The following is a 26319-nucleotide window of genomic DNA, read 5'->3' as shown; positions in this document are numbered from 1 at the left end:
ACGGATTGTTGTTTTTGTTTTTGTTAACAGTTAACAGCTACTCTTATTTTTTACCTTTTAAGAGCTTGAAAGCAAGCTTTTCACTTTCACTGTAGAAGAGATCAGCATGACATTGGCAAAAAGTTCTCTATTTTTGTGTTTCACAGAAGAAAGTGCTGGTTTCTAAGAGCATGAATTTATGAGTTGAATTTATGATGACTGATTTTTTTTTTTTTTTACTTTTGGATGAACTATTCCTTTAACACGTTAAATTTAACTTGTTACCTAATTTGATATTTTCCATTCAACCGTCTCCCTGAATAGAATTAAAGGCTAAGATTAAGAATAACATTGTGTTACATTAAAGGGTAAGTTCGGTATTTTACACTTAAAGCCCTGTTTACAGATCGTTTACAGATCGAAGCGAAATAAACCTAAAATTCTCGGGACAGCAGCATGTGTCCAAATTTTTATCTTAACCGTTCTATTGAAACGATCTGTAAACAGGGCTTTAAGTGTAAAATACCGAACTTGTCCTTTAAATCCATTAAGTCTTCTGTGGAACATTCCTACTTTTAACACCTACCATGATAGCTGAATGTATAATTGCAAACACTATACATTTATTGTTTTATTATTTGAAACATACAAATAATGTCTTGCTTGAAAAGAGTCTTTATTTAAAATAAATGCATCTTTGCTTCCAATGCAATGATACATTTTAAATGTGGCACAAGTGTCCAAATACTTTTTCCCACAAACATGCCATCAGATTCACCATAGCAAAAAGATGAATAGACAACAAGCTCTGAATCTTGACCTATAAATGCCCCAGGCAACATCCATTCCCCTAACCTTCTGCAGTCAGACATATTTTATGGGCAGCACTGGAGAACTTGGAAAAACAACCTGAAACAAATTCGCCCTAGTGTCACTTTCCCAAGTCATAAACTAGCATTGAATTCTATGGACTGCATCAAGTTCCATTCTGCTTTCCACAATATATCAAAGGAAGGCAGATTCATAAAAGACCTTGACTCCCACTCAATATGCCATATGAAGGAAATAATAATGTAGTGACTATATAGTTTTCATGTGTAAGACAGTTTAGATTACTTTGAAAGTGTTTTAATAGACACTTGCTTTGGCTGTTAATGAATGGGTATTTCTTTACTATTTTGCCCAGTACTAGGCTATGGAAAAACAACATTTACTGTATGTCCTGATTTCATTTAGCGCTTATTTTCTCTTTTTATGAATCTGGATAAAATGTTTTAGAGTGAAACAAACCAGCTGCAAAGTATCGCAAAACACATCCAATCACCTACTCACTGAGGTTTGTGCTGATGTTTTCCCTCCAAAATGATGACATCCTTTCCTGGAGGATGATATCATTAGAAAAAGAAAAAAAATATATATTCCTATCAATTTATTCACAAACATGATATTTGAAGCATGTCAATAATGTCTAAAACCCTTTGATGAATAAACATTTGCCCAAAAAGACACCTGTTGTCGAGAGCCTGTTGACATGAACCTTTCATAACAGTCCAACCTGTGCTCTGACCCTCATGAAAGCCTCAGGACTAGATATTTCACAAACCATTCCAAGGCCATATGTTTGGTTTTAATACTGGAAGAAAAAGAAAACCAATCAAACTGTAGTGTTCGTCTACACCATTTGTCCCGCCATCTTTTGTACACTACATAAAAACGTCCAAATGAGTTTGATAAAAAAAAAAAAAAAAGAAGCAAATACTACTAATTATTATTATTATTTTGAGAGCGGAGGGGGACCGATTCAATTACGTCATTCGCAGTGCTTCATGGGAGTGGGCGGAGCTAAAGAGCTCTTTTGGCAAGGTTTGCTTGTTTCAGGTTTCTGGTTGGTGGAGTTTTTTATTTGTTTGTACAGTATCATGGGTAATGTAGTTTTTCACCACGAATAATGTAGAATTCCACCAGGGAATTCACCACGGTAATTTTAAAAATAAGTTGAAATAATGTGGGGTTGACGTCTTCAACAGAAGCAAATACTATTGATTAACAACCTCGTAGCTCACAGTACAGCTGTCTCTAAAGGTTTATAAGTTATTAAAAATCAGTTTCCTTATGGAGAAAATGATTGGAGGTTTTACTCCCGGAACCCAACTGTTGCACTTTATTTGACTTCTAAAAATATATATTTTTAAAAACATCTAAATGCTCTAAACTAAACTGCAAAACATGTAAGTGCTTGAGTGCATGTCTAGACTCCGGCGGTGGTTATGTTGTTTTCTTGTTTTCTTCACCTCTGAACGGTTACTACTGGGAAAGGATAAATGCAATGTTCAGTAAACTTCTCACTTCATGCAGAGTCTTACAGGCGCAGGTGTTTTTTTTTTAGTTTTTTTTTTTTTTAGTATTGCTACCTTTTATTTTGTGGAATATAATAACAGAACAATAGAGTATAAACACCTCTTGGTGCCTCCAAGGTGTGTAAATTTGTGAATGTGGTCAAGCCAACAAAAACACATAAAATAATAACTAATTCAACTGTGATCTCTAGAAATTGTATGAATTATTAATTATTGGTATGAATTATTTAGCAGTATTCCTTTTTGTTGACACCACTGAAGACAAATTATTTTCTTTCCAAAAAAAAAAAAAAAAAAAAAATCCTGTCAAAATAATTTCTTCATGCCTTAAAATAGCTTGAATGGAACTCTACATCCTCGTCTACAAATCAATGTATCTGAATGGTAATGCATTTTATGTATCGCTCTCTACAATGTCGGAAACATAACGGTAATTGATATGATTAGCCTTTGGCTTTAATACATTATTAAACAGCTAATAATGTGTTGCTAATGTTACACAAACCATGTTCAGACAGCTGCCTTCTAAAAATCAGCATCCGTAATCATATAAAGCCCTGCCCACACGTTGACAGGATTGGTTTGTTTGTGACAGTATGGAACCAGGGGCAGTAATGGTGTTGACTTGTGAAGACTTGCACATGGTTTGTCTTAAAGCACATTAAAAACACCACATAGACATATAAACAACATTAAAAACTTGATTTTCACCAGAGGGGGTCTGTGTATTATTTGAGCTGTAAAACTTAAATCGTCATTTTATGATTTTAGGCTTTGTCATAGCAACACATTTTGTATATAAGTTTACCTCCAGTTTTACAACTTTGTTGCCATGACAAAGAAACATCAAAACCAGTCAAATTACAGTTTTACAAACAGCTTTACAGCTCAAACTAAACACAATTGAAGCTTTTATGAAACTATAAGCTTCACATTTCTAATTAATTTATATTCATTTCTAAATGCTCCAATTGCTAAACTGTAAAATGACAGTTAAAATGTAACCCTGGATCACAAAACCAGTCACAAGTCGGACGGGTATATTTGTGGCAATAGCCAACAATGCATTGTATGGGTCAAAATTATCCATTTGTCTGCCAAAAATCAATAGGATATTAAGTAAAGATCATGTTCCATGAAGATATTTTGTAAATTGCCTACTGTAAATATATAAAACATGTTTTTTTGTGAGTGAATGCCAAAAAATTGTGAACATAAATGGACAACTTTAAAGACAATTATCTCAATATTTAGATTTTTTTGCACCCTCAGATTCCAGATTTTCAATAGTTATATCTCGGAGAAATATTGTCCTATCCTAACAAACCATACATCAATTGGAAGCTTATTTATTCAGCTTTCAGAATTTCGAAAAATTTACCCATGTGACTGGTTTTGTGATTATTAACAGATTTACAGCTCAAACAATAGTTATTTTATAAAAATTAATTCATGTACTGAACTCTGAACCCAGATGTACTAAAAACAAGCGGGAAGGAAGTCGACCGGAAGTTGAAGCCGGCCGCGTGCCACCATCTTGTAGCAGAACTTCACTTGCGTTAGCATTCCATTGACTCCCATTCATTTTGGCGTCACTTTGACAGCGAATAACTTTACATCTGTGGCGTTTGAAGACTCCATTTGTCCATTATTTATTTCTAAAGAAACACGACAATGTATAAAATGCTCCATTACCTTGTAGCTTACAGTATGTTATGGCCCCGTAGAAGCAGTTTTTGTAAAAATAGGCTAACGATTGCGTCATAACCACGCGACTCTCTGTCGCACAGTAGAGAGATTACCGTATGGACGGGAGGAGAAGCTCGCGGGCAATCGGGGAGACGTACAGGCAAAATGACAAAATAATTAATCAGAATACCTAGCAAAAGTTTCTCCTGCTCCAAGCTCATGGACAGCTCCTACTCACGCTCTCCGTCTCTGCAAGTTTCGGAAGGGAATGATTCAGATTTCTCTTGCCACAGCCACTAGAAGACAGACGGGTTGCTCACGTCACATCTACGTCGTCAAGCTCTGTTTGAGTCGGTTTGAGTCTGCGCGTCAGGAACGGAAGTCCTAAAAAACCGCTAAAAATGGCCTTCACTTGTCTCAGTTGAGTTCCAATGAGATGGCTCTGTCCACTTCTTATACTGTCTATGACTAAAAACCCCTGCCATGGATTCAAAATGGCAGAAAAAGGGACTCAAGATCATGAGCAAAGCCTGTTGTCAGCATGTGTTCTAGGAACAGAACACCACATGGGAGTCTTGAGCACTTCCATAATTATACCCTATCCATAATAATATACCCTGTAATCATTCCTTGAGTTGATTCAGAGTCTGTCTCTGTTTGCAAACAACAATATAATCTGTATGCTAAACACACCAGACACATGTGCGACAGAGCCACACCTGTGCAATGTATTTTGAAGAGAAAACAACTGTTGTTACCTCTGGGCCGGCAACTAACATGCATTTGGCTTGTACAATCATTCAAATCATTCATCATGAGTCGTGATTACACTGGTGGCCTTATGCATCACATGGCATAAGAATGCATGGCGGCATTCTGTGTGAATGGCATCCAATGACACTAAAGTTTTGTTTGTACGGCATGTACCAAAGCGTCTTATGAAGTCAAGTGCGTGGAAACTTTTGGAGGAGAATCCAAAAAGCAAAAATACACAGTGAAACTGTTTCTAGTAGGCCTACTCGTGATAATAATAGCACTAGATGCAAACATACTGTGATTTAGACCGAAAAAATATGAAGAGAGACCTGTCCACAGGTTTCATCCATGTGAAAATTCGTTGACATTTCACTTTCAAATGCATGAAGTCTGTTGCTGATATGAATATGCATGAGGGTAGCACATGCCGAAAATAAAGAGAGGCACTTAAATATCAATAGCACTGGAGGTCTCTGGAAGTGTCGTTATAATTAGCTTTTAACGAAGACGCAAGTGTCTGCCGGCATTTGAGGCATAAAGGAATGGAGGATTTCTGAATAGAGTTGCATTCTTGTGCCGTATAGACTTCATTAAACCAACCACAGAGCATGAAGAGGACTTATCGGAAAATACATTTTTTTTCACATCCTTCATGAATAAAGAAAGACGTTTTGCTTCTGGAAACATAAAATCCTAATCAGCCTCAACATTTGGACCCATGTGACAATAAAACAAAAGAAAACACCCACTCTACACAGTAAGCATAAAATAAGACGGACATAAAGTGGCTCGACTTGAGAATTTGCATCTAAATAACAATTACCTCACTCCCAAAGAAACAGTCATGCAGATATTTTTCATATGGTTCATATAGTGACCACGGCTGCCGAACTCCAAAAAAGGATAAAAACAATACATTTCCACACAATTTTTTAAAGAGATAGTTCACACAAAAATGAAAATTCTGCCATTACTTACGTTCCAAACCCATAATACTTTGGTTAATCTTCAACAGAGAAATGAAGATCTTTTTAATGAAACCTGTTCCTCCATTGAAAGTTCAGGTAACCAAAACTTAGAAGATCCAAAAAGGCATTGTAAAATGAATCCATATAAATCGAGTGGTTTAAGTCTTTAAACAAAGTCTTTTCAAAGAGATATGATCACTTTATATGATGAGGGAATGTTCATTTTTGGGTGAAAAATTTAACAAAAAGAAAAAAATCCAGAAATGAGTCTGTGTTACTCGTAACCACTCTGAAGTTAATCCAAAGTGTTTTATCATCCTTTATATTAGAACCTCACTTCATCTCTCTCATCTCCACTGGAGGAGTTCAGAATAGAATATGTCAAGAGGTGAGAAACAATAGCTGGCCTTTTGCACTTCCTCTTATCATCACAGAATAAAAACGTCCGTATAATTTAATGAAAGTCCTTTTTGGCCTGTGCAGTGCATTACCTCGTATTCTGGCTGACACAATCTTGGAAAATCACAATTTGCCTTCAAAACATCCTGATCACCCTGCAAGAGCGGAGGAAATTCAATAGCAAATCTAATAGTGTTTATTAATCTAAGAGTCTTTTTTAAGCCAGCCAACTTGAATACACATTTATCAGAGTGTGCGTGTGAGAGAGAGTGAGAGAGAGAGAGAGAGAGTCAGGTTTTGCCTACATTATGAGGACCAATTGTCCCCATGAGTATACAAAAAAAGTCCCCTTCCTTCCTTCCTTCCTTCCTTCAAAAAATAAAATAAAATAAAATAAAAATTATACACTGATAAACAAAATAATTTAGGTTAAATAATACTTCTGAGAGTTCTACTTGGGTATAAAATATTCTCCTGGTGATCTGTGTATAAGGGATAATTTATTCCAAGAAAGAACATTTAAAGCCAAGGCACTAAGGGTTAAGAAATAATAACCATGGCTTAATAATGTGCTAAATTATTAAGGATAATACTAACTAATGTGTCAATGAAAATTTTAAGTTGTCTGTGTGTGAGGGTTAACAAGAATGCCCCAATATTATTGATGTGATACGCCAATAATTATATTCATGTTATGGCCAATAACACACAAGGACATACAGAGACACGGACGGACAGACAGAGACACACACACACACACACACACACAGAGAGAGAGAAGGATGGACAGACAGACAGACGGACGGATAGATAGATAGATAGATAGATAGATAGATAGATAGATAGATAGATAGATAGATAGATAGATAGATAGATAGATAGATAGATAGAATCGTACAGGCTGATATTTGCTGATGTGCCTTTAAGACATATGTGTGCATGAGTGCATCAAACCCTTCAGGGGCGTAGCACCAAATTTTGGGCCCTGGGTACAAACCATCTTGCTGGGCCCCCGTACCAAATACCATAGTTATACCAATGGGTGGGGTATTGCATTTTTATCATAAAAACACTTAAAATGTAAACAAAATAAGCCACACTCTGATTAATATATTTTTGTTTTATTGTCAAAAGTACAAGTTAATTGATGATTATTTGTCTGTTTAAAATAAATGCAGACTATAGAATCACAGGGTACACTAACCGCCAAACTAGACATTCAGTCTTTGAATTACGTTTTTAAAATTAGTCATTTTCAATCATTAAGATGTGCATTAAACTGAGAACAATTCTGTACTTAATGTAAGAGCGTGCGCGAGCTAATTTGCATAGCAATGCGGTAAAATAGGCGCTAACGATCTGTGTTTTTGCGGGTGTTAGATTTTGACAACTGAGGGAAATATACAGTGTTTTCATGTAAACATCTGATTTTTGCAGTGTAAGATTACGGTTAACACCTTTAAATATTACATAAATGTATTATTATGTATTTTTATTAAACTTATTGAGTGTAGGCCTATAAATCAGCAGCAAAAAGTAATTCTTGAAAAAATCTGCACAGTAATTTTATCAAATCTACACGTTAATAAAAACAAATTGCTATTAGTACTATTAGTATAAAATTCAATTAGGCAATCATACATTTCTCAATTTTATATATATATATTAATGTTAAGAATTTAGAAGTGTATTTATATAGCCTACGCTACACTACACAGAAATAATACACAATTAAATTATGCTTATTTCAAATGCATTGAGCAGGCTAGGTATAAAAAAATATAGGCTTTTGATAATCTTTCAGTGCGCAAAACCATGATAATATGAAAAGCTTCAAAACAGAGCGCGTATGCGCATCGCGGGTGCAGAATGATGTGCTCAAAGCGACATGGAGTCACAGCAAGTGTGCATTTAAAAGTTCACGGCACAAAGCGAAGACATGTCGAGCGCACAAATCCTAGTGTTTATCCGTCCAACAGTTTATTGATCATTTGTTTCTTCAGTTTTAAATTCCAGTTATTGTGCGTTTGATGCCGATTCATAGTCCTTGTGCTGTTTGTGATCGAACAGGCACACGGTAGCGAGTCGTTTAAAAACAGCAACAAACTCCAACAAAATAAAGTCATTTTATGCAAATCCACAGCCTTTTCTCTACAGATCAAGCATTATAATGTTAATATATCATATTGGAGAGAGTTTTACCGTGCATCCTGCTGTAACCGGCAGAGGCGCGCGCGCTGCTTGAATAACGTTAGTTAGCTGTTACTGAATGGAGATTGACAGCCGCAGAGGAGGGAAAACGAGTTTCCGTAAACTTTAATGATGTAATACGACATCTGTCCCTCACATTAAGCTATGGAATGGCCTCAGATGACTTTGTTACCCAAACTTACGTGAAAAAAGCGCGAGGCACCGAAAAGCGCGCTGTTTGCATCCCTGTGTGATAAAGTATTGGTATATTATTCAAACAGAGTACGAACATAAATGTATGCTATTCTACCTGGAGTAGATATTTATGTTAAAACAATGTCAATGCTCGATGATGCATTTGGAGCTCACCTTTCTTTTAAAAAAAACTGAGTGAGCAACTGCTTGCCCTCATTTGCCTTTCTCTCTTTAATCTTCTTTTCTTTTCGTTTTTGAGCCCCTTATTTTCCTTTCTTAAGGAAAAACGTGACTCTTCCTAATTCCTATCACAGCTCACTCCAGCTCCTCCTGTCTCTCATCAACTGATTCACCGCGGGTCCGTAGCAGAAGCACCTGACCTGCGAGTCGTACCATTTACATTCATTCGAGAGGGGTGGTGGGGCCCTGCACAGCATGAAAATGACTTTTTTATACCAAACCAGTGCCTAACTACAAGTTTAGTTTTGCACAGGAACTTTTTTATTTGTACATAAATGCTATACAAATGTTAGTGCATGTATATGTATGTATAGAAAACTGACTTCTAAGGGCCCCCCCCTGCCTCGGGCCCTGGGAACTCGGTACCCTTTATCCCCCCAGTCCGACGCCCCTGAAACCCTTATTAAAAAAAAATAAAAAATGATTGGGAGAATATGCCTTCAGAAGAATAGATGTTTTAAACATGACCACCATCAAATCTCTCCAATGTGAGTGATTAACGCAGAAACATTCAGAGCGCTCTAACACAAGAAAGATGGGGTTTTCAGCAGATGTAATCAGAAGTACACCTCCTTTGATGCACTTTATGACTGCACAGTCACACTAATAACACACATTCATCTACCGTATCTGAGTGGTGTGCAACTGCAGAAATCCAGCGCACAACACATATCATCATACAGCTGAACAATGCACTTTTTATTCCTGTAATGTGTTTTGGATTGCCAATGGGACTTTACTGTTTATGACGCTGTTCACTGATGGACCATTTCACTTAGTGATTGATCCAGGTGTTGTGATCGCTATGTGCATAGTGTTGTGGGATGCCATGCGGCACTAATGCATACGCAGTCATTAGAGTTTAATGCTTCATAGGTCATTGGCTTGTCTCACTTGACCCGCTCGTGATGCACAAAAGGTCAAGTTATCACAGAGTTGAACTATAAACAGTTGAAAACACAGCAATCCTTCTATTAATCAATGAGCAAATCGTTTAAACAAGTAAATGTTGCTTGAATGTGATTTATTGGGATTGTTGTGGTGCCACTCAAAGGTCTCATTCTTATTTAACCCTTTGATCCGTGAAATAAATCACAAAACTGAAAGAAGACAAATATATTGTAAAGGAATAGTTCAGTCTAGGAAACACCATGCCTTTAATGTTGTACTGTAATGCATGCGAGCTAATGGCAATATGCCTTGATCCTAAAGTATTTTATTATTGTAGTACAATAATAAAATACCAATAGCTTTTAAAATAACAAATACTATAATATTAGAGAAGGAATATTACAGATATAATCAATATCTGAGGTGTTTCTATTGACCTAATTCTACAAAATATAAGCATTAAAGTTTGCAATGTGTAATATTATTATGCACAACATTGTTTAATTGTCAAATGTTTTTTACTTGTGGAAATTCTAACTGACATACTTTATGTACAGATGTACCCTTTAAATTCACAGTGTCCACCAAACCAAACCAAACAAAAAGTAACAAAATACCACAAAAATGTTACTTCCTCATTACAAATGAGCTATGTATATTCCAGAGGTAGGCCTACTTCACTACTTTCAACTATCATGCTGAATTTATGCTGTCATAAATAAAAAGAGGCCATTCATAAATAATTCTGGATGAAGGTAATAGGTAATAAGCTATGTTGGTTTGGAGATGTAACATCAAAATTGAATTTAAAATCTATCCACTATAATGCACAACACACATCAGAGGGTTAATTGTAACAAGGTAAAAAATGGCTGCAATAAGGAAAGACCCTCTGAACGACCAGCCGATAAAGGAAACACAGCAATCAGCCAGTGATGTTGAGTTTAACTGAGTGATCGAAGCCATGATGAGAGATAAATAAGCACAAAAACATTCTCTCTAGAAGAAAAGAACAGCTCTTGACATTTCATCAGGACGGCATGATTATATACGGAGCGAACCGGTCGAAGGGGGGCAGATGTAGGAGTGTGTAAATAAGGAAAATGAGACCCCAGTGATGGCTGAAATGGTTTTGGGGTGTGTGTATGTGTGCGTTACACCTGTCTCTATTCCCAGCGGTCAATCTCTGCTTGACTGCACTCAGATCTGAGTTCATGAGGTTATAGAAAGGTATACGTGTCTTGTTAGCACTTGTCTATTTATGTCAGCATGACATATACGACTGAACTATACATGTGTAGCTGCGATTTAATATTAATTGGTGTTAGGGAGCAGGGATCTCACAATACCTGCAAAATTTCACAATATGCTACTTGACATCACAGCAAAAAAAAATCTATTTTTTATCTTAATGTATAAAGAAAATAAATATTACATATTTTATAAATATAATATAAAATTATGACAAAAATATGAATATGTATATAATTAAATATAGTTGCACAGTGTAGGTAAGCACGAAAACAGGATTTCAGAAAAATTGAATATTACATGAAATCACACAGTAATTACACAGTGATACCATGGTCATTGAACCAGGTTTTGGTTCTTTTGGCAGTGTGGGCAGGTGCAAATCCTGCTGGAAAATGAAGGAAGCATGAAGTGCTCTGAAAATGTCCTGGTAGACGGCTGCGTTGACTCTGGATTTAATAAAGCACAGTGGACCAAAGTCCTCTTTTCTGATGAGAGCAAATTTTGCATCTCATTTGGAAACCAAGGTCCCAGAGTCTGGAGGAAGAATGGAGAGGCACACAATCCAAGATGCTTGAAGTCCAGTGTGAAGTTTCCACAGTCTGTGTTGGTCATCGGCTGGTGTCGGTCCACTGTGCTGTCCACTCAACGCAGCCGTCTACCAGGACATTTTCAGAGCACTTCATGCTTCCTTCAGCAGACAAGCTTTATGGAGATGCTGACTTCATTTTCCAGCAGGATTTGCACCTGCCCACACTGCCAAAATAACCAAAACCTGGTTCAATGACCATGGTATCACTGTGTAATTACTGTGTGATTTCATGTAATATTCACATTTTTTGAAATCCTGTTTTCGTGGGTTTTATGAGCTGGAAGCCCAAATTATGTACAAATAAACAACTAAATACTTGAAATTGTTTAAGTTGTGGGCCCTGAATCTATAATCTATGGAAGTTTAACTTTTTGAATGGAATTATGGAAATAAATAAACTTTTCCATGATATTCTAATTTTTTGGAAAGGGTCTGTAAGTACGTATGCACAGCTTTAATTATTATTATTTTTTTTTTTTAAATCCTTTCTAAAGTTACAAAGACAATGGCTGATGGATTCCTTCTAAAATATTCTGTGCAAAAAAAACAAAAAAACATGACAGAACATGATGAAACTGTCATCATGATCAAAAACTGTTTAAACACATTTGATAGCTCTGAATATATTTAATCACACTGATTAAATACAATCGAAGCAACCAATTAATTCCACAAATTCAATATGATATGACCTTAAAAGGATTCATCATACAGTCATGTGAAAAAGATAGGACATCCATTGTAGGACATACAAAATTATTTGTAAAATGTCATTAATAGAAATGAAATATTTGGTGAGGAAAAATATAGGACATCTCCACATTTATTTACTACTTAAAAAACATAAAATTAGAATCAGGTGTGCCACATCATGTGCAAAAGTTTAGAACATTGTTAGAGATGATTGTGGAGGAGCCTGTCTTATTTAAACCTGATACTTTTAGTTTGGTTTGCTCTTGATTGTGGAAGTGAGTGAAATCACCATGGTGAGATCAAAGGAGCTCTCTGAGGCCTTCAGAAAGAAGGTTGTAGATGCATATGAGTCTGGGAAGGGATTTAAAAAAAATCTCCGAAATATTCGAAATCAGCCATTCCACTGTTCCACGGAATTTTTTTTTACAAGTGGAGAACATTTTAAACAACTGCCAACATGCCCAAGTCAGGCCGTCCTAGCAAGTTCAGGCCAAGAGCAGACCGCAAGATGCTTAAAGAAGTCTCCAACAATCCTAAAATGTCATCTCGGGACCTACAGGTAACTCTTGCCACAGTTGATGTCAAAGTACACGCATCTACCATAAGAAAGAGACTGCACAAGTTTGATTTGCATGCGAGGCGTGCAAGGAGGAAACCCTTGCTGTCAAAAATAAATAAATAAATAAAAACATCAGGCCAGGACTAAAGTTTGCCAGAGAACACCTAGACAAAGACCAGGACTTCTGGAACAATGTGCTTTGGACAGATGAATCCAAAGTTGAATTGTTTGGGCCCAGTAGCAGAAGACATGTGTGGCGCAAACCAAAGACAGCATTTGAGCACAAGAACCTCATCCCAACTGTGAAGCATGGGGTGGAAATTTTATAGTTTGGGGCTGCTTTGCTGCAGCAGGGCCTGGTGAACTCACTATCATAGATTCCACTATGAATTCTTCATTGTATCAGATGGTACTTGAGGAAAACGTAAGACCATCTGTCCGGAGATTGAAGCGGATGTGGACTATGCAACATGACAATGACCCAAAACATTCCAGTAAATCCACCAAGGAATGGCTCAAAAGAAAGAAATGGAGAGTTCTGGAATGGCCAAGACAAAGCCCGGATCTTAATCCTATTGAGATGCTGTGGGGTGATTTGAAACGGCTGTGCATGCAAGAAACCCCTCAAACATTACACAGATGAAAAGATTCTGTATGGAGGAGTGGGAGAAACTTTCTCCCAGTCGATGTCAGAAACCTGAAGACAGTTATAGGAAATGTCTTATTGAGGTTATTTCAGTCAAAGGAGGCAATACCAGCTATTAAGGCATAGGGTGTCCTAACTTTTTCCTCAGTAAGAATTGGCATCTTTGTACATTTTTTGATAAATAAATGATATCATGGTTAAAATTTCATTGTGTTTGGTTCAATTGCATCACCCTTATCTATAGATATTGTTTGAAAGAAGATCAAATATTGATATGTCCATATTTCTTACAAAAGAACAAACTATTTCATGGGGTGTCCTATCTTTTTCACATGACTATATGTAGGCTCCATCTCTAAAGCTATTCATATATAAAATGCTTGTTTTAGATTCTGCCAGTGTGTTATTTATTTCTCAGTGTCTATTCAAATGCACAGAAATGTGTGCTAGAAACCTAATTAACATAAACATATTTATGATTAACAGTGATATGATTATGATTAACGTGATATGATTATCACGTTGCGTCCACACACATGCATTTTTAGTTCCTGTGTCATCAGCATTATAACTCAATTTCAGAGAAAGAAGAGGTTCAAATGACAATGCAATGACATGGAGAAAGATATCAAAACTTCATCAGAAATAAAGAATATGACACTCAATTCTAAGCAAGACAGCAAAGAGAAAGTAAGACCAAGACAAGAAAAAAAAGAAAAAAGAAGCTTGAGTCGCTGGCAGAATTTATTTTAGCAATTATCTCAGGCTTGAAGGGGGTAGACAGTAAGTCTAATAGCCGAACGCATATACAGCCGACATCCCTCGACTTACTTTTGTCCTCTCATGCTCTAATTTGTCAGCAGAGCTGACAAGGCCTTGGTAAATAAAAGAATAAATAAATGGTGCATGAAAAGGGATAGTTAAAAAGCTGGGTTCTCAAGGGCTGGTCAGAGGTGTCGCTTGACTAGGCATCTGTAAAATGGAGATTCTCAGTAAGCGCAATTTGTTCTTTGCATATCAAAGCAGCAATAACAGCCGGGCGCTCACTGTGCAATTTTTGCCACGATTTTGACATTTAAGACCAGTTTCACGAATTATAAAATAACGTATTTTGATGTACAGCAGATGATTATACAGAACGTTAAAGACAGGATTGTAACCAGAAAATAATGAGGGTAAAAAAGCACCGTTGCCAACCCATGTGTTTAAAATAATAAAATCATCACTGCCTTGGGAATTGCCACAAAATATCTGTAATAAAAATGGAAGTTGCTGCAATCAGCTGTGGCTCTTATTTCATAGATCATAAATGACTTCCGTCTCAGAGAGCGCAGACGAAACGCCATAAACGCTGTCATGTTATGTTGTGTTCGAATGCCTGATGTTTTTCGAACAATTATTTGGCAGAGGTGTCAAAAGTATTCACATTCATTACTCAGGTAGAAGTATAGATACTAGGGTTTAAAAAGACTTCTGTAGAAGTAGAAGTATCAACTCAAGCTTTTTACTCAAGTAAAAGTATAAAAAATAATTATGTCAAAACTACTTAAAGTATAAAAGTAAAAGTAATGTAAGGAAAAAATCTCTCTCTCTCTCTCTCTCTCTCTCTCTCTCTCTCTCTCTCTCTCTCTCTCTCTCTCTCTCTCAATATTTGCCGCGATTTGCCCCGATTTCTCCCTCTTACCTGCCGCGATTTGACCCGATTTCTCCCCCCCCCCCCCCCCCCCCTCTCTCTCTCTCTCTCTCTCTCTCTCTCTCTCTCTCTCTCTGGATCAATATTTGCCGCGATTTGCCCCGATTTCTCCCTCTCTTACCTGCCGCGATTTGCCCCGATTTCTCCCTCTCTTACCTGCCGCGATTTGCCTCGATTTCGCCCTCTCTTACCTGCCGCGATTTGCCTCGATTTCTCCCTCGCTTACCGCATCTAGGTTTCCTTCGGAGGACTTTTGCCGCTGCGCCACAAACAAATGTGACTACAGCCAATCAGTTTAGCGATGTGTATTCAGGAGGCGGGAGTCAGGTCTAAACCGTTTGTGTAATTGGGCCTTTTTTTTTTTTTTTACGACGACAAGCCGAAATTAAATAGGAGTAATGAGGCTATTTTTAAAATGTAAGGAGTAGAAAGTACAGATAATTGCGTCAAAATGTAAGGAGTAGGGGAGAGCCGGGACAGTTGAAACACTTTTCAGATAAATGTCGTTTTCTAGATTTTTTATTTTTTTGTGATTAACAACTCACATATGTGTTCTCTTAGTATCATGTGTTATTCGGTACAAATATAGAATGATTTAAGTAAAATATGACTTTGAACGGGAGTTGTGCTTTGTTTCAATCGTCCCGCCTGTGCGGGACGGTTGAAACACAGGGGTGGGACGGATGAAACATGACAGTTTAAATGGCAACTATTCATCTAATGCTTTTTTTTGTGAACAACACCTGACAAGTAACTTATGTACATATTGTTAGAAACATATTTTGTAATTTATTTTCATTTAAAGGTTCATATTAACCATTTTTGTTCTGTCGCCCAATAAACAATAAGCAATAAGCCTATGCGCATTTTGTAATCTTTCTAACAGGCTATTTTGACGAAGACAGACAAATCAGTTTACAATTAATTTTCTTACATTTCTTCCTTGAGTCATATTGAGTGTTTGCTAGTTGAATAGCCTGTTATTATGAAGAAAACGAGGTCAACCAGACGACGATAAATGAAATTTATTGAATATTGAAGATTGGACAATTGATGATTATTACAGAGATAGCATGTGTTGCATAATTGAAAATTAATTTACATTAAAAGAAACACAAGTCTAGAAACAGTATATGAATCTATGAACAGTATAGGCTATGACCAGGTTTAACGGGCAAGACGCGCGGGCGGGACGGTTGAAACACTGTGTCAACCGTCCCGACAGCGCATCCTGTCATTTAAACCTCTTTTGCTCTTAAACTAAAAAACTCTGATTTTGCCCACTTAAGGGTGTGTTGCAGTACTAATACACCTGCCGTATTATCATTACAATGGCACATGAAACAATAAATCCAACTTGTCAGTCAAAAAAAAGTACCGCACGAAAGAATTCACTCACCGCATTCAAAAACAGCTTTGCGGCTTTAACTCCAAAACGACACGACGTAAAGAAGAAATGTTTTCGCGGGTATGTTAGGCATTGCGTGCTGTACGTGCTGACGAAATTTGACGTACATGACGTGAGTGGTTTTCAAGAACATCTCAGTGTTTCATCCGTCCCGCGTTTCAATCGTCCCGCCTCTCCCCTAGAAGTAAAAAGTCGTCTGAAAAATAATTACTCCAGTAAAGTATAGATACCCCAAATTTCTACTTAAGTAACTTCGTTACTTGACACCTCTGTTATTTGGGAATGTTTGGTGTGAGACAGTTCTAGGACGGAATTATACTCCACCATTTTGATGGCATACTTTGGGAATGACCAAACCAACATTTGAGATGCTGTTCACTGATTAGTCCAATTACATGATCTGCTGAGGCAAAGTCATATGAGTTTTTTGTTACACATTGATACATTTATTTGGTAAATGTATTTCTGTTGTAGGTTATGTGCAAGTCTTCTAAGTTGTCCGCGGAAATTGAGCACATGTACAAGAGAGCTCATTGCGTTACAACTGAAGAAGACACATGCAAATAGAAAAAAAAAAAAAACAGCAAATTAAGAAAACATCTTCATCAGTTTGTCAACACATGGGCTGCAAATAGTCACAACGCAAACGAATACAGAAACGCACTGCAAATACTCAAAATCTACAGCAAGTTTCTGTATTTAGTTGCATTGTGAGTTTTCACTCAATCAGCCATCACCTGATCACCTGCACGTCATCGTCACTGTGTATTAAGTTCCTCCTTGTGTTCACTTCTTTGTTTGGTATTGTTTGTGCATAGCACATTGTCTGCTCTTTTGTTAGTACTTGTTTAATAAAACTTGTCTTCGTCAGATATCAGCGTTACAGTTGCATTGTGAGTATTTGCGGCGAGTTTCTGTATTTGGTTGCGTTGTGAGTATTTGCTAGCCTGGAAATCCAGACCTAAATCTAAAAGATTAATGGTCTGGCGTCGACTAATGAAAATCGCCCAGCTCGAGGGGCGGCACCAAGCGTGCATTTGAAAATCTCGCTGCACGCAATTGGATAACACTACGACCAATCACAACAATAAACCCTAGCTACCAGCGGAGCTAACCTTATTAGACATTCTCTGATTATACTCTTACCGTATCCGGTCGGCGAAACAGCAAAAACGTCCTTCTTGCAAAGGAACGATTCGAGCGGCGTCTTCTGTTCCTGTTTTAGATAAAAAGCCAAGTCTAACTCGTTCATTGTAGCGGCCAAAGCCGTTTCAAACAACTGGTATTCATCCATAGCCATCTTGCAATGTTTACTAATGACTTCGACGTCACAGCGCTGTCGTCATCTGTTTAGCTCGCCTCTGGCCCGCCTATATCAGATAACCCGATGTGATCGGTGCAGCTCAGATCGAGGGGCATATTTAATGAGCATCATTACTCGACACCAGAGTAACTCGCTGAGCAAATTCAACTTGTGCTCTCGCGAGAACTCTGGATTACCAGGGTAAGTATTTGCAGCATGTTTCTGTATTTGGTTGCGTTGTGAGTATTTACACAGCACATGTTTTGTCAAACTGATGAAGATGGTTTCTTAATTTGCTGGCGTTTTTCTATTTGCATGTGTTTTCTTCAGCCTTTTGAGCTCTCTCGGCCACCATACATAAGTATTTTTATGCTTATCTTGGCATTTTCATCCAGCGTTTTTTCATGCAACATCCCAATTTTTGCATAAAAATAGGTGGATGGAAACTGCTAGTGAATTGCAACTTAAATTGCAGCCTGATCCAGAGCTATATATGTATTCCAGTAAGATTAGAAATAGGAGGACAAAGTGCATTTACATGTATGCATTTGCCAGGCACTTTTATTCAAAGTCAGTTTAAAGTACATTTAATATACATGTGCAATTCTGAATATCAGGAAAACCTTTTTTTTATAAGTAGACAAGATGAGACCTTTTAATGCATATGAAAAGGATGGTACCACTTGTGCAAGAAAATGTTTGCAGTAAATGGACTGTCTAATGGTAAAGTCCCCATACATATACTCAGCCAAAGCTACACTACAAATGTGAAATCTGTTAAAGGTTTGACCAGGCTTTATCGCTGTATGCAAAATTGGCACTGAGGGAATCTAAAACTCATATACCGTGGAAGTGGTCTACAGCTTTAGTCAATCTCAAATGAATGTTAGCACATACTGTACAGTGGCCAATTGGACAAAAAGATTCATAGTTTATGTGATGAACTACAGGAATTGGAAACCCAGATGGGTCCTGTAACTACCGTTGAGGCAAGTGACCTTTAACCTTTACACCTAGACAAGACTAATGTCCCTACATGTAGAGTTCCAACACTGTCTGCCATCTCCGATCTCTCAAAAACCCTGTTGGCCATTTGATTACATAAGAAATGTTTCATGAAGCATATGCAGTCATAGTTTATGTATCTCATGCCCTACAGCTCAAGCTTGACTTTCTTTTGTCTTTGCTTGACGGATAATAAATAAATAAATAAACAAATAAAAGAACGAATCTGCAAATGAATGAATAATGCCACCATCTGTTGATGACAATCTAAGATGCCATAAATTTGATTTCTCCTTACGACCTGTGCGGAGATATACAGAGAACCAGACCTTTCAAAAGCCATCATGTCTTTGCTAAACGGCCGCCATATTTCACATAAATGCTTCAGTCACCTTCTTACCTTGTTTTGTGTAGTATAAACAGGCAATGTCTGTCTGTCTCTCTGTCCATTTCCAACATACTTTATCGTGCTTTGTCCTTTGAAAAGTAGTTCAAGGAGAGCAAGCAATAATCCACAATCTGTTGAGTTTCTGCAGGAACAGGCTGGCATTTTTGGTGTTTATAGGAGATTGATGCTCAAGCAGTTGGTGACATTCACTGCCTGTGATCTGACAGAATTACAAGCATAAACCAAGTAATTGTTCAGTCAGTATTTGCAGAATTTTAATGCAAATGTGAGCGACTGACTAAAGATGCAATGCTACAAAGATACTTATATACCTGCCAAATGTGGGTTGATTTCTGCAGTGAAAAATGAAAAATGATTCACGTATGTTACACCCATTCACGTATGTTACACCCACATAGGTCAAACAATAACAATATTACCTATTGTTATTGTTATACAGTTTCGATTTGCCATATTTTTTTGTGAATTGAGAAACATGGTACAATTTAGTGCTGACAGATATAGATAAAACCAAATTAGCACTTGTTTTACACAACATTTACTCAAAATTCACTAAAAGTTGACATTATAATAGCCATCATACTGTCTAGACATCACAATGCAACATGGGAATGAATACAAAATACTACTTTTGTATTTTGCAGTGTTTTGTTTCTTGTGAAAATGTGAGGCTCCAGGCAACTGAACAGTGCATTAACTTAAATGGGACCTATTATGCAAAATTCACTTTTAAAATGTGTTTGAACTCAGATGTGTGTCCACAGTGTGTTTAAACAACCTGCCTATAATGGTAAAAATCCACCCACTCCTTTTTAATAATCCCCATAAATCATAAACAGTCTCTCCAAACGAGCGGTTCCAGATTTCACCCTACAGTTCAACGCTGGATTTGCACAAAAGTTGTTTCTGAAAGATTTTTAGATTATCATGATGGTACATGCTAGTCCATGAGTTGAATCAACTAAACTCCACAAAAACGACATACATTTATCCACTAACCATTCAGAAACGTCCAGTTGCATTCTAAAAGTTGTAACTTCTTCCTGAGACTCTCCATCAGTGTCTGACTCCGCTTTGAACATTTAAGGCTGAACACCGCTACTGAACATTTTGGCTCCAGTTTTGTTGTTGCCGGAGTATCCGAAGCACGAGCTGTAAAGGCTCTTCTGGAAAGAGGGCAGTGAGCAGCAGCTCATTTGCATTTAAAGGGAAACACAAAAACGGTGTGTTTTTGCTCACATCCAAATAGGGGCAAATTCGACAAGCTATAATACATGACGTGGGGTATTTTGAGCGGAAACTTCAGACACATTCAGGGGACTCCAGAGACTTATATTACATCTTGTGAAAAGGGGCATAATAAGTCTCCATTAAAGGAACACTCCACCGTTTTTTGAAATAGGGCTTATTCACATTCTTTCATACATTTAGATAGGTGGGTAAATGCATTTTTGTCTCAGTGCATGCATTGTTTTAGTTTGACAGGGTCGGCGCTAGCTTAGCTTAGCACAATGAATGGAATCCTTTGTTGCCAGCTAGCATGGCCTGAGTAAAAGTGATTAAAAAACAAAACAAAAAAAAAACCATGTAATTAATTATTGTGGCCTGCGTATTCACAACGAGTACAAATAGCGATGCAGATTAACACTAGGCGATTTCCTAGGCAGATATTGACTTGGGACTATATTAGGGGGAAGCACAGGCGAAGCACTGCTGCTTAGAAGCACTGCTACTTGGGCGCAGAGATATCACGCAACACATGAAATCCCACGACTTCCGTCAACATACCGGTGTGCATTGCAACGAGTCAAAACACAGAAGAAGAACAACAACACGCGTGACCTGCACCGAGTATCTTCCCTTTTGGATTGTTTATTTTGAGAAGTTACAGTCACAGCAAACATGGTAATTACCGGCGTAGCAAAAGGTTGTGAGAACAAGCAAAGGACATACACGAATGTAATGTTTCACAGAATTCCATCGAATGTGGAACTGAGAAATAAATGGCTAGCTGCTCTGGAGATCTGTACTTCAACACCTCTCTACAAAATTAAACAGTATCGTGTTTGCGAAGAGCATTTTGCACCGGAGGACTAAGTTACTTTGAAAAAATGGAATATGGGCTCAGAAAGACCAACGCTATCTCACGACCAATTCGTACGAATTCGTACGAATGATAAAAAGTTGGCTAATTCGTACTAATTCGTACGACCTCACTCATAGAGATGCGCGGTTGGCGGTTACAGCCGCGGACTCCGCGGATAAACCGCGGATCGGGCGGATGACGTGATGAAAAATAATATTTTAATTAAATTCGGGCGGGTGGCGGGCGGTTGAACCAATCAAATGAAAAATATATGTATACATTCAGCGGATGGCGGGCGGGTGCGGTTTTGAAAATTGGTCAAAAACGTTGGTGCGGATGGATGGCGGACGGATGATGAGTTTTGTGATGCGGTTGCGGATGAAATAATAGCCCATCTGCGCATCTCTACTCACTCGTACGAATTTGTACGATTTGTCTAAACCCACGTGATGGGTAGGTTTAGGGGCGGGGTGATGGGTAGGTTTAGGGGCGGGGTCAGGGGTAGGTCATTCGTATGAATTCATACGAATTGGCCAATTCGTAAAATATGTACGATTTTGCAAAAATATTTGCAGAGAATTTGTACGTTTTCCCGTGAGATCGGGCTCGAAAGACGGTACTAAGTTACGTCTGAAACAAACGGCTGTCTCATCCCGTCTATTTTCAAAGCACAGGCAGAACAAAGTGCACATGTAAGTTGTCTTTTATTATTCTTCCTTATGTTAATCTGTGTCTTTATTCGGTTGTAAGATAGATGCTGAGAAGCTGTATAGACTACGGTTCAAATAACGTTAGCCTCCTCTAGTATAACCTCATGTTAAATTCAACCTGTTTAGCATGAACAACCAAACTAAAATAAAAATCGCTGTTATCATTACCTGTAAAATGAAATGACTGAGGGCTAAGTTAGCTATTTCTCTCACCGAGTTAGCCTGGTTCTTTTGACTCAGGAGTTTTAGTATAACTACTAGAGAGGAGAAGGCTACAAGCAGTTTACAATACATGTGTCATGTTTAAAATAATCACTTACTCTGTGGACAGCTGTCCATCTGGTCCATTCGGCGTGGGGCGTTTTTTACAGTTCACTTTTTCACACTGAAAAAAAAAAAATCGAGTACTGCGGGATGGATCAGCGCCGTGAAATCCTCGGTAGCTGTGACACAACTGCGGGCACAGTCATCTTGACCTGACGCGTTGAGCCTGGTCATCGACGGCAGTAACTTGTCCCACTCGCCACAGCACAGACACTATTTCAGTCGGCATATTCCCCCACATTCACACCACCAGTTCGTGTCGGCTCTCATCCTCATGTCCTCAGGCTGTTGAGCGATCGCAACCTCCGCCTGTCGTTCTATTTCCACTCATTTTCTGTAAACTCTTGTACATATAGGTATGGTTCTAGCTCACACAAAATCAGCCATGTTCATTGCCATTCATGTACTGTAGGAAAAATAGCCAGCTACTATTCACACCGGTATGTTGACGGAAGTCGTGGGATTTCATACGTTGCGTGATATCTCTGCACCCAAGTAGCAGTGCTTCGCCTAAGCAGCAGTGCTTCGCCTGTGCTTCCCCCTAATATAGTCCCAAGTCAATATCTGCCTAGGAAATCGCCTAGTGTTAATCTGCATCGCTATTTGTACTCGTTGTGAATACGCAGGCCACAAGAAGTAAGAAGTGTGGTTTTTTATTTTTTTTTATCACTTTTACTCAGGCCATGCTAGCTGGCAACAAAGGATTCCATTCATTGTGCTAAGCTAAGCTAGTGCCGACCCTGTCAAACTAAAACAATGCATGCACTGAGACAAAAATGCATTTACCCACCTATCTAAATGTATGAAAGAATGTGAATAAGCCCTATTTCAAAAAACGGTGGAGTGTTCCTTTAACCAATAATCATAATACCTTTTTAGTGCCTAATGTTGGATGAGTTACAGTTAAAATAAAGTAGTCACATTACTACTCTAAACATGACTAATTCAGTCCTGTGCCAAACTGACTTATCTGGATTTATTCTCAGATGGACATATTGTTCTAGTAGCGCGCATTTAGTTCATAGATGTCATTATTCTGTATTTTCCTCTCCTTTCGATAACACATACAGTGTGTGAGGTCTTTAATGTGATTCATATTGTACACTCTAATGAAAATTTCACAGTGATAAGGAATGGAACACCCTCTATCCCCATTCAATCATGCATTTCAGGAAAATAGAAAGGTTATTCAACATTATTATTACATTTTATAACCACGTATGTGTTTCCGCCACCTCTCTTGGACAGCTCTCAATCTCACATTTTCCTTCCAACTCCTACCTTCAAGGCCTGGCAATTCTTTGCTAATTCATGAAATCGATGCAGGACGAGATAAATAATTCAGCAGTCAACCACACACTGAGTGATTGCGGCGGGTTTGTTTGCATGAAAAGGAGGTGTGCAATACCGTTTGTCCAACTCTGTTGGAGTCACACCTTGTGACACACACACTGCCTATACTATCAAAAAAAACATACCGACACAGCAAGATTTGCTTTCAGAGCCCTGCGAGTCACACCAAGACCCCTGTTGTGATGAAAATAGCAATAAAACAAAGTGTGAAAACAATGGAAAAACAACAAAAGCAGTAGGAGAATCCCGATTGTCCAGGAGATGGAAGAGCGGCTCGGCCGTAACCTAGATTTAAAGAACCTGCAACTGTCTAAGGTAGAAACAAACGGGGAGAGATCACAGCCTAAATAAATGAAGAGGCATCCTCTGAAGACCTAAAACGACAGCCCACTCAATCCTAACACAGGTAGAATAGAGCTACTCACCTCTAGATTCAGTCTCCTTGACCTGTTCACAAATCTCAAGCTTAGCTGTAAGAGTTTCTCCCCCCGCTGATCAATGGGATTCCCTCTCCGGCCTGCAAAACACAAAGAGCGAGTGCCATTGAGCATTGATTAGTTTAAAAATATTGAAACGGCCATTTAAATGCATGTCACGTCTTAAAGACATCCAGTAACACACTGAAAAGGCGCGTGTCACCTGTTTTTCAATAATTCTTTTTAAAATTATAACCTGATGCACTTGATTATTTGTGACAAGCTCAATTTGCATCTCATTATAGTCATGGCACAGACATCTGGCAGGATTTCTCATTTGGAATCCAGCGAATCCTCAAGCCTATTATTGCTGTTGTTGTTGTTCTAGCTCACTTTTAACACTTTCTGGGGGGCATTCCAGAAAGCAAAGTTATCTTGCCGTACCCTAAACACACCCTGAACTCTTGGTTGATTAATCCAAAAACTTCATATGATGCTATAGTAAGGGATAATCCTGTATAAAAGACAAGTGTCTTTTTTTCAATTATGTATTACTGCATTATAACACAAGTGACATTTCAGTTAAAATTGTTGCTTTCATTTGATATGCAAAGTTCAGCCAAGAAAGTAAATTTAAAATGCACGAAAAATGGTATCTTTGCATTTTCATACGTTTTATGTGCCAAACTGATAAACAAGCCAACAATGCTTGACACACACATTCATACTGACTTAAGTTTCAAAGTGGCCCGTGATCACTCCTCCCAGAGACTCACCATAACTGATTTCCTTGAAAAGGCCAAATACAGTGAGTCTGGTTAGAAACGGAGACCTATCCAATGACACATTTCAGTGTGAAAAAATAGCCTTCTGTTCATTGATTTGACTCTTACGCATGACGTAAGCTTGTGTTCCTGGAATATGTTTTGGAGCCCGTCGCCCACATGTCTGCTCTAGGATATTAACATTCAAAACCAACAGTTTTAGGAAGAATTCACAGCACTCATGTGTAATTAGAAGCCTGGAGAGCTCTACTGCACAACATGCCCTAACAGGACAGAATAATGATGTTGAATAAAAAAAGAAAAAAAAAAAAGTGTCAGACTTTATCTGGGTCTTGAAAATACCTTCTTTAAAGAGAATGTATTGGGGAAAGGGCATGAAAAATAGGTGCATCCTGTGGTTGAAAAGTTGTCAGTGTAAAATGATTGTGCGGGAAGGTTTTATCATCACACCTTCAAATGACTGACAGAAAATACTGATTGTATCACATTGTATTTATTCAATACTGAGTAATTCAGTTGTGTAAATAAATATTTCTATATAAAATCAGACCTATAAAAATCTGTTTTTCTTTTGACCAAATCCTATAATTGTTTTTCCAAAGAAATTGTTGTTGTTTCCATTTTAATTGTTAATTATTATTTTTTTATTAATCAAAAAGCATATCTAAGTAACTTAAATCATAAAAAAAAATTTTTTTAAAGTTCATCAAAACTTTTAGATAAAAAAATTAGACCTTGTATATTAAAGTGTAAATTTAGAAAAACAATAAAAAACAAATGAACAAATAAATAAATACAATAAATAAATGATAACTAAATAAATGCTGATATTGTTCATGTTAAGACACTACCCTCAAAATTAGATCGCAAAAAGAAAAAAAGAGAGAGTATTGTAATGAGAAGAATGTAGGTTATATATTGGGTGAACTGTCCCTTTAACTTTCCATTACTTTGTTAATTGTCCAATAGATGCCTATAACACCTGCTCTCTTTACCTCTGTACTGGAGTAGCAGTCAGGTAAAGGATCCGGTCGGAAAGCTGGCAGTGGACATTAGTCAGCGCTGACAGATGGGAAACGCGTGATTTATGTTAGCGACTGAGAGAAGGTAGGAAAGCGGCTACGATGTGACTGAGATTTCAAAGAGCTGGCATTAATCTGCTTCCCGCCGCTGTGTGGGCCATGGAACAAGTTCAAGGTGGAAGGAAAAAAAGAAGGTAGCAGGAAGTTGCAGAATGACAGGCAAGATGAGGAGGAAAGAAGGATGGATGGAGACACTCGGAGACGGGACCCAACGAACCTCATGTTTCACAATTATAAACTTTTGAAGTCTTTAAACGAGTACACCCAAAGTGTAGAAAAAAATCAAATAACGTCATGATGCTTAAGAATAACTAAAAAAAAAAAGGTAGAAAAGTTTCCT

The 26319-nt window shown here is 37.8% G+C and overlaps 1 protein-coding gene across 1 annotated transcript in view; it reads right to left on the bottom strand.

Moving 5' to 3' along the window:
- Positions 1-24213, bottom strand: part of LOC311305811 (cadherin-18) — a 164369-nt gene extending 140156 nt beyond the window's left edge. Inside the window, exon 1 of the mRNA XM_084433725.1 lies at positions 24122-24213. The gene's annotated coding sequence lies outside the window, so the exon portion shown is untranslated. The remainder of the gene's footprint in view (positions 1-24121) is intronic.
- Positions 24214-26319: the final 2106 nt, after the last annotated feature.

The sequence above is a fragment of the Rutilus rutilus genome (genome assembly GCF_951802725.1).
Source record: "Rutilus rutilus genome assembly, chromosome: 16".
NCBI lineage: Eukaryota > Metazoa > Chordata > Actinopteri > Cypriniformes > Leuciscidae > Rutilus > Rutilus rutilus.
The sequence above is the reverse complement of the archived record's forward strand: the minus strand, read 5'-3'. Positions and strand labels throughout refer to the sequence as shown.